This window comes from Populus alba, chromosome 11 (assembly GCF_005239225.2).
Source record: "Populus alba chromosome 11, ASM523922v2, whole genome shotgun sequence".
Taxonomy (NCBI): domain Eukaryota; kingdom Viridiplantae; phylum Streptophyta; class Magnoliopsida; order Malpighiales; family Salicaceae; genus Populus; species Populus alba.
Window position 1 is genome coordinate 22,608,395 of NC_133294.1, and position 10,833 is coordinate 22,619,227.

Sequence of the window (10,833 nt, forward strand, 5' to 3'; positions counted from 1 at the left end):
ATGATTTTTCTGTTTTTGGTGATTCATTTGATGATTGTTTGACTAACTTAGAAAAGGTTTTGAGCAGGTGTGAAGAGAAGAATCTTGTACTGAATTGGGAAAAATGTCACTTTATGGTAACAAACGGCATCGTACTTGGTCACATTGTTTCATCGAAAGGAATTGAGGTTGACAAATCTAAAATCGAGTTAATTGCCAACTTACCAACACCAAAATCTGTTAAAGATGTTAGATCATTCTTAGGACATGCTGGTTTTTACAGAAGGTTCATCAAAGATTTTAGTGTAATATCTAAGCCCTTGAGTAACCTTCTAACAAAGGATAATATTTTTGAATGGACTGAACATTGTGAACAAGCCTTTGTTAAACTTAAAAACTTGCTTACTTCTGCTCCTGTCATTCAACCTCCTGATTGGTCATTACCTTTTGAAATAATGTGTGACGCTAGTGATTATGCCGTGGGTGTTGTCTTGGGACAAAGGAAAGATAAGAAACCTTATGTGATTTACTATGCAAGTAAAACTTTAAATAGTGCTCAAATGAATTACACTACCACTGAAAAAGAATTACTTGCAGTAGTATTTGCATGTGAAAAATTCAGATCTTATCTTGTTGGCTCACCTGTTATTGTTTTTAGTGATCATGCAGCATTGAAATATCTTCTCTCTAAGAAAGATTCTAAGGCTAGATTGATGCGGTGGATTTTGTTACTTCAAGAATTTGATATCACAATCAAAGACAAGAAAGGCACCGAAAATGTTGTCGCAGATCATTTGTCAAGATTGACAACCGATTCGAGATCTGACATTACACCAATCGATGACTACTTTCCTGATGAATCTTTATTTTCTGTCTCTACGATGCCTTGGTTTGCTAATATTGTTAATTTTCTTGTTTCAGGACAATTGCCAGCTCATTGGAGTACCCAAGACAAAAGAAAGTTTCTTGAACGAAGTAAAGAACTTTTTATTGGATGACCTTATATTTATTCAAATATTGTCCTGATCAAATATTTCGAAGATGCATTCCTGACAATGAGGTAAGTAGTGTCATTAAATTTTGTCATTCTGAGGCATGTGGGGGTCATTTCTCATCAAGAAAGACAACTGCAAAAATCTTACAAAAGTGGATTCTATTGGCCCACCATGTTCAAAAGACTCACATGCATTCTGTAAGATTTGTGAAAAATTGTCAAAAAGTTGGGATCTATTTCGAAAACGTCACATGATGCCTTTAAATCCTATTCTTGTCATTGAGATCTTTGATTGTTGGGGTATAGATTTCATGGGTCCATTTCCTCCATCATTTGGTTTCTTGTACATATTGGTCGCAGTAGATTATGTTTCAAAATGGATAGAGCAATTCCAAGTCGAAACCAATGATCACAAAATAGTGATAAAGTTTTTGAAAGAAAACATTTTAAGTCGATTTGGAATCCCTCGAGCCATGATAAGTGACGGTGGAACACACTTTTGCAACAAGCCATTTGAGTCTTTAATGAAGAAATATGAATCACACATAAAGTTGCCACCCCTTATCACCCTCAGACAAGTGGACAAGTAGAGCTTGCTAATAGGGAGATCAAACAGATCTTGGAGAAAACAGTGAACCCTAATAGGAAAGACTGGTCTTTAAGACTTAATGATGCACTTTGGCTTACCGAACTGCTTTATAAAACATCATTAGGTATGTCACCTTATAGACTAGTCTATGGAAAACCTTGTCACTTGCCTGTGGAAATTGAACATAAAGCTTATTGGGCTATTAAAGCTTTTCAATTCAAAACCTTGATGATGCTAGTCAGCTGCGAAAAATTGCAAATAAATGAGCTTGAGGAAATAAGAAATGATGCATATGACAATTCAAAAATTCATAAAGCAAGAATCAAAGACTTTCATGACAAGAAAATATTGAGAAAAACATTCAATTTGGTGAAAAAGTCTTGCTTTATAATTCTCGACTCCATTTATTTCCTGGAAAATTAAGATCAAGATGGAGCGGTCCTTTCATTGTGAAACATGTGTATCCATATGGGGCCTGTGATATTGAGGATCCAAAGAATGACAATGTTTTCAAGGTAAATGGGCATCGTTTGAAAGTTTATTTTGATAATTTTTCGGTTGAAAATGACTCTATTAAATTGAGTGATCCTGTATATAAAGATTGATTCTTTTTCTCACATTGTTTTGTGTTTTGTTGTATCTATTGTTTTGCTAGTCTCTCTTTCACCCCGGTCAAATGGCGGATAACGGTACTCCGTGACTTAAGTCGGTTCTTTCAGTTTCCCAAATAACTGATATCTGTATATGTTTGTATAATTCTTAGCTCTTTCTTCCTTCTTTGAATCGCTTCTCTAATTCTCTTTTGAAAATGGACACCACTCTTGAAAAGTTGAAAAGGTATTTTCCCGCTTTGCCTCCACATGCGATTAATAAAATTTACCGTGCTAGGTGTGCAAGATTGAGGTTGTTAATGAATCATGGAATTCCTGAAGATATCCGTTGGTTAATTGAAGCAAAGGTTTGATTATCAGGTGAGTCATCCAATTCTTTCATTTCACACATGCCTGGAACAGGTAAAAGCACTTTTGCAAAGAAACGTCGTGCAAAACGACTGAAAGTCTGTCATCGATGTGCCAGATGGACTTGTAATACGACATGTCGTTCTTTAGGAATGGTATCTGTAAACCGTGAAGATAAGATACAATTCATTAAGGATGGCCTGAGTAAGGGGTCTTTAGATAATCTTTTGTTGACCCTTGAGACGCATCCTAGTGGAGATGTGCATCGTGTAATTCATGATTTATGGCCACAATTCCATAAAGAACATGATCGACTTAGTCTTGGGAATCTGACTAAAAAAGACCCTGTTTGCCAGTTTTTAAGAAACTGGATGGGGAAGCCTATCCCCGACCCATAAAGGGCGTTTAAGCCGTTCTTGGACGTAAAACCAAGGGAAGATGTGAGCCACAATCACAACTACCTGTACATACATGCTTTTTCAAAATAAATAATTAATAAAGAGAGAGAGAGAGAGAGAGTTTGTGAGACTACAGCTGGCCTACATATAGGTGGTATGATTGCATTTTCACTTTTTCATCTATAAATTCTTCTCTTCCTTCCCTTCATTTCTACTCATCCCATATATTCTTGGTCGGGTACTAGCTGAGAGAAAGATTCATTTAGTGTATGGGGGAGGCAGCCTTGGGTTAATGGGAGGTGTGTCAATGGCTGCATTTTTAGGAGGCAGTCAAGTTTTGGGGGTTGTCCCCAAAGCTTTAGCAACTGGGGACATCATTGGAAAAACAATTGGAGAGGAACTACAGGTCCCAACAATGTCTGACCGACTGAATACCATGTTTAACCATGCTGATGCCTTCATTGCCTTACCAGGTGGTCTGGGCACATTGGAAGAGATCTTTCATATTTCATCTTGGGCCCAGCTGCACATTCACCATAAACCTATAGGTTTGTTAAATGTTAATGGTTTTTATGATAAGTTGCTGTCTTTCCTTGATCAAGCTGTGGAACAGGAATTTCTAACATCTTCGGCACGACGAATCATAATCTCTGCTGCTACTGCTGAACAATTGATTGACCAACTACAATCTTTCATCCCTGTCATTGATCCTTGCATGAGTCGTCTAGATTGGTCAACTAAGGAAAGTCGTAAAAAGCTTAGATTAGATTTGAGCCTTCATCTGTGAAACCTTGTGTCTTTTGGTTTTATTAATAGCATATTATTTTGTTTTGTTACTTTTTATGTTTTGTTTAAGTGTGTTTCAGGTTTGTCATTGTTCGCTGTTTCAGGTGATGTCTTCTATACTCTATCTTTCTACCTTCGAACATTGAGGACAATGTCTCGTTTTGGTTGGGGGGAGAGGGTAGTAGTTTTTTTTTTAAAAAAAATATATATATATATATATATATATATATATACTAACTTGCTAACTGTTTTTGCTATTATTAAAACCATTTGACAAAATTGTTATTAGGATGGCAGAGTATGGAATCAATTTTATTGACTCTAGAGACGCATCTTAGTAAGTTTCATTACCAAGGTCTATCATAATACTTCTTGAAATATTCAGGTTTACAAACTCTCACATTGTTATCACTTGATTCTGCTCCTATACTCATTTAACAAGTATTATTAAACCTTCATTTTCACACACACACTTTAACATATGATTGTGGGTTGCACATTGGATTATTACATTAATTATGTTCTTTTGTTGAAGGTAACAACTAAGGGAAAAGGATAATATATAATTTGCAAAGAAAAAAAAAAAAGAAAAAAAAAGAAAAAAGAAAAAAGAAGATAGTATTGATGATAATAAAACGTGGATAAGTTTGGTTTCGTAGCCTCCTTAACCTAAGCAATTAAGCCCGAAGGGGTGTTTTAACACCTAATACCCTAAAGTCAACTGACTTGGGAGCTATTGGCCCAAAGCTTGTTACATGGGTTAAGGAGAAAAGCTTAAGGGAATCAAACATTGCACTATCTACGTATCAGTATCTGCAACCCGAGTTGTTAAGCTCGTAGGGGTGTCTCAACACCTAATGCCCTAAGACCAACTGGTCTGGGAGTCATTAGCCTAAAACTCGTTACATGGGTTAAAGATACATTGTGTTTTAAGTTGTATGTGAATATAAATAAAAAAAAAAAAAAAAAAAAAATCCCAACCCAAGGAAGTTCACCTTAAACATTTGAACATAATATTGTTTTCTTCCAACAAAAGCCCCATCATCTATGTTTTCATTGAGCACACAAAAAGAAGGTTTATTAATATCTTGTTTACGAAGTATGAAGCAGGAATATAAATTTAATGAGAGTTTGTTTATCTGGATAGATTAATGGAAGTTGAATGATGAATGCCTTGCTTTGTGGAACTTGCAAATTGTTTCTCTATTTTAACGCTTTAGATTACTAGGGACTAGTAATAAGCTGGTTGGGGGGTGTGATTAGTACTTAAAAGTGCATGTTTATCAAGGTTTTATATCATCATTTTGCACTTGAAGTATCAATAACTCCTTAACTAAATCATGTTTTATAATAACAAGTTTGATATTATAAGATACCTTAATTTATGGTAAATGCTCATTTTAAATGCAGGACTATCACATAAATAAAAGGATTGATTGATGAGTTTAAGTATTGAAAGTTAAAGGACAAAGAGATGGCCAAACTTAGAAAAGAGATGTCGGTGCAGTCCAAACCGGAACATTGCTCGGTAATTGGATCATATCTGGAGCTCTAGATTTCGGATTTAGGTCCACTTTATATGGATGGAAAGGTAAGACAAAAGCCTACAACTTTCATGAGCCCAAGATTTGAAAAGGTCGTTTTGAAGTCCAAAATTGAAGGAACAACGAAGAAGTCCGAAGCTGTCCTGCAGCCCAAACACTATTTAGTGTTCAGCCCATATCTTGAGTTCTAGAAGTCCAAATGACCTCATCTTTTTTTTTGTTGGAAAGCTGAGACAATTTCCTAGAACATTCTTGAGGATTCTGGGCAAATTATGATGTTAGCAATGACGTCTTGATCAGACAAGAAGATAAGGATTGTTATCTAGTCAAGATGTGGCCACCCACTCATCAATTAGTCAACAAATCAATAGTTCCAAATTTTGGCCTATAAAAGGAGGCACTTACCATGTATTGAGGCATCTTGGTGTTCAGATCAAGATCATGCTCTTGCTTTCTCTCTTTGTATTGCTTATGTCTTGCTTTCATTAATATCAAGTTTATGCACTTCATTTCCTTTCTTTTACTTAGTTAACTTCTTTCTCATTTATGTTCTTATCTTGTTTATTTATGTTTCTTTCTTTCATTATGTTTAGCTAAGTTAATTATGTCAAGGTGAAAAGGGTACACTAATGGTGTAAGAATAAGTATAATATAAACTTAACATGGACCTTAACGTTGGATACTAACATGTTTTTTATATTTGTTATCTTGTTCACTTTTAATACTTTGCTTTGTTAAATGGTTAATCTAGATTTATGTTGTATAACACTTGGTACAACAAATACTTGGTACTTTCATAGCCCATACTGTATGGTATAAACCGACACCTGAGCTATGAAAGGGACTTGATTTGTTGTTAACATAAGTTATAATCATGAATGCCTGCCAACATTTACAAGTATTAGTTTTATTCGAATAAGATAACTAATGTAATCAGTTAACAATTTATAATCTGATTGGAACCTCCTTTATGTGTGGTTTCCAATTGAGTAATAAGAGTTTATATTATACTTGTTTGAAGTACCATTAGTGGATCCTCTAACCTTGACATTCATTTTTATCATTGTTTAATCCTTACATTAATCTTCCAACTCAAAGTTCTCATTAATTTCTTCATCTACTTCTATTACTACTACTACTACTACTATTATTTTTATTATTATTGTTGTTGTTTTATTTACATTCTGTAATATATCCCTTTGATCTTTTCATAAACTCAGTATATAGGCTGGAAACCTGTGACCCGATCTTTTGGATCATTCTCAGGTGTAACAACGTCACGTACTGAGTATTATAATTATTATTATTGTTATTGTTATTGTTATTGTTATTGTTGTTGTTGTTGTATTGTTATTTATAATTTATACAATTAACCTCTCTGTGGTTCGACCCCGGTCTTTGCCGGGTTATTTATTACTTCGACACTCCTGCACTTGGGAAAAGACATCAAGCTTTTGGTCGTGTCAGTTATCATTACATAAATAATTTTTTTATGTTAGGAAGAATTTAACCTGTCCTGCAGCATAACAAAAAGCCACCTATATAGAAAAAAAAAGCTAAAGTTTAAGGTGATCTCATTATACCCATAGCCATTTTTTCTATTTACTATAATAGTAAAATGATCATTTTGCCTTTTCCAGAAAAATCTACGTGCCTTTGTTGTAGGGATATTTTGTTCTTTTCATATAATGCATTAGTTATTAAAAATTTGTTCGGGGGTATAATTATATTTTTCATCTTCTTTACACAGTAAAATGATATAATTACCCCTATAATCAAAGAATGCAAACCTAGCAGGGAGGGGTGAATACGTTCTTTTTGTTTGTTAATGTGCAATTAATGAATTGACAAGTATGATTATGGGGTCAAAAAAATTTAAACCATATGTTTAGGGCCTTTAGGTCTTTTTTATGTTGTTTTTTTTTTTTTTTGTAATTATCGAGGTAATCAAGGTTATATATGTCCTTTTTTGTTAATTAAATATCATTTAATTTAAAAGTTACTAGCATGTATGACGCTTTCCAGTGGCATAAAATTCCCTTTCATTGTGTCGTTGGATACGACATTGCATTCTCTTCCTCCCATATGACATGTGTCATGGATATTTTACGGTTTCTTGTCAGTCATCCTTTCTTTTTCCCCACTGTTCTCTTTCCTAACTAAAAACACACAAGTTATTTTTTTTTCTTATTATTTCAACTTCAATCTTTATTCTTTTGATTTTTAGTTTTTTTCATTGATATTTTTATTAAATTTTATTTATTTTCAATTTAATCCTCAATTCTAATTTTTCATATATAATTTTTTTTTTAATTTGGTCCTTGTTTTAATTTCTATTTTTTTCCTTGGCTCTTTTGTCAAGGTTTTATTAGTTTTCAATTTTATCTTTCAATTCAAGTTTGTGATGTATTAGTTTTTCTAATTTGATCTTTATTTTTTTTGATTTTTTATCCTTTTGTTCATTTGTTGTTTGTTTTCAATATTTTAACCCTCCAATCAAAGAATTACTCTTTCCCTCTAATTTATTTTCTATTTTGATTTTTCACCCTTATTGTTTTAATTGCTATTTCTTATTTTAGATCCTTTCGTAAATGATTCCCCCCTCCTGTTTTCAACTTTTAATTTGTTGAGGATTGGATTTCTTTGGTTTTTTTCATGTATGCTATTTTCGGTCTAATAACTCGTATCACAAGTTTTGAAATTTATCTATTGCATATTTTTCAAACTTGACTCGGGAGTTGACCTAGGGAATGTCTTGGTTCACGAGCTAGGTTGGTTGACCCAGGCCAACCTTTTTTTATATAAAATATGAAAATAACATCATTATGAGAAAAAAATAATAACAAAGAGAAAAAGGTTTGACTGGTTTTTTCCAATGCTAATTAGGTTGTGAGTCAATTTGATTTTTTGACTGGATCATTTTAGGTCAATTTTTCTTTTATTTTTGTTGAAATCCAGCCTAGTCTAGACCCTAGATAATCCGGGTCATAAGTCAAACTATCGAGTCGGGTTTCAAAACATTAATCTCTTGGGTTATTCCGATTTTACTACCCAAATTACAAGTTTTGCATGTCAAACCAAGTTGACTAGACTCTTATTATAAAGGTTACATGTTTATCAAAAAACAACTCGGGTTGGGATGGGCTGAATGTTTTTTATTTTTTATTTTTATATGTTTACTACCATTGCCAATTTCTTTGCTGCTATAATCCCAGCCATTTCATTTTCTTATGTTTTTAGAAACGATAGACGCCTAGACTTCGCTTTTTATGAAAAGTATACGGATATATGGCGGAGCACGTGGCCATAACTCGTACACCACTAATTAAAATTCTAAAAATGGGGAGTAATTAAACTTTAATTTGAACTACCCGAAAAAGAACCGATGGACCAAAGGTTGCATTAAACATGCATGCCTTGCGCAGGGAGTGCTGAATTCTAGCGAATTAGATGGGAGCCATATTGGGCTGCAGGTGGCCGGTGCGCTATGAAGCCAAAATTTAATATCCTTCATTGCATGTTAATATTACAATTGCATCGCATAATGTTAAGCCAACAGAACCGATGGATCAAGCCATCTGTCTAGAGAGTCAAGGATATCCATTGCATGTTAATATCCATTGCATGCGCACCCATATAGCTACAATCACAGCTGCAGGCTTGCGTGTGTGTGAGTATACAATGTTGATAATGGAACTTCGTTTGTGGGGTGGGTACTCACAAAAAAAGAGAACCATATATATATATATATATATATATATATATATATGCGCAATTATTTAACAAAGTAAGCAGGTGTAATGGCAAGATCAGGTAGCAGAAAGGAACTAGACAATTAATATTCATTCATTCATTATATTTTCTTAATCTATAAGTTTAGTGGAATTAATGAGCGGTTGAGGTCATAAAATTAGTTAGCTACCTAGCTTTTACATTAATAATTGATTAGAAAGAAGGCAATTAATTTAGGTAGCTAGCTAGTGCCAGGAAGAGACAGAGAAGAGGGAATGATTCTGCCAACCTAAGAAGAAAGAATTGTTGAGAATCTGAAGCTGATAACCCTCTGAAGGATAATGGAGCCTTAGCAAAAGCTTGGCCTGTGAAAGTGCGAAGGGACTCAGTGGAACGTTCCTAAAACCTACACTCTTTAGCAACATTTCCCAAGTCTCAAACCTCTGGTGCCTTTCTCTTCTTCCCTCTCCTTCTGCTGCTACTATGTCCATTATTTCTCTCCCAAACCATATCTGCTCAACTGCCAGTCTCTCCCTGTTGTTTGGTGTAGGGTTGCCTCCAAGGAATCGAAGAGAGCTGTGTAGTGATCCAAGGCCTCCAGGAACCTCTGCAAGAAGAGAGGGTGGTTGTGGTTGGCCTCCCTTTCAGCAACCGTCACTACCATGGGGTTCAAGGCCTTGATTTTATGGAGAAAAAGGAGCAGTTCACGAGAATCATCCTTAAGGAACCTGTGAAGATACAACACGCAGTTCACGGCGAGGGCTTCATCTGGGAGAAGAGTAATTGCTGATGGGAGATGGAGAGCAAGAGAAGTAGGATCATTGTTGAGAAGGAGAAGAGGATGAAATTGGAACCCGAGGCCTAAGGAGTGGGCAAATTTCAAAAGGCGGTCTCCAGTTCTCTGGAGAATGTTCAAATCATGGCCGGTTCCGGTGATTCGAAGCATTGGAGGGGGATGAAGAGTGTTGTTAGATCGGTCGGCCAAAGCTTGCATCAATGGAGGCCATTGCACCCCATGCATGATATCGAAGTCTATGATGTGAATGGCTTGCTGCCCTACTTGTATGGCTTCCAAGATAGCCTGATTGGCAGTTAGATGGCAGAACCTTATGAATGGGGTGATATGATTCAGGGACAAGTAGCAAGACCGAAGAGTCTCCTGATCCGTCGACTCATAGCTGATCATCATCATCATCTTGTTATTAGTATTAGTAGTACAAGGAGGAGGAAAAGGAGGACTGAAATCAAGAGGAGCAGTACTAGTTCTAGTGGGGGTGGAATGATGATTAAGGCGGAAAGAAAGGGCTCGAACAAATTGACGAACCAACCTCTCAGTGGAATCGCCGTAAGGAGAAGAGTTGGAGGATAAAAGGTGGGAGAAAAGGCGTTGAGCTGCGGAGAAGTCAGATTGAGAGATGAGGTCTGCGCAACTGACTAGCAATTGACGCATATGAAATGCCGTTGATGGAGGTGGAATCCCTTGTTCTTGATCTTGATGATCATGGGAATTGTTAGATGAACTCATCATGCTGCTGTGAATGTGACAGTGACCGTGAGCCAAGCATAATTATCCTTTTGGCATAATGCACTAGCAAGCTAGTGCTAGATTGTGTTTCGGTCATATAACATAATAGAAATATTGGAATGGAATACTATAGGGTATAATAAGAGATCATATATATATATATATATATATGAATGGATTAGAAATTAATTTCCTGTTGCTTGGGGAACCAGAAGGATTATAACTCTCTATAGCTAACTAGGCTAAGCTCGCCTATCTCTCTCTAATAAAGAGTTATGAAGATGATTAAATTAAAAACCAAACTAGCTAGGTGTGTGCGAGCGTCTA

At 35.4% G+C, this 10,833-nt stretch overlaps 1 pseudogene; it reads right to left on the reverse strand.

Annotated features, from left to right (window-relative positions):
• Window positions 1-9,205: 9,205 nt before the first annotated feature.
• On the reverse strand, window positions 9,206-10,777 carry LOC118049442 (scarecrow-like protein 18; annotated as a pseudogene).
• Between the last annotated feature and the right edge of the window lie 56 nt (window positions 10,778-10,833).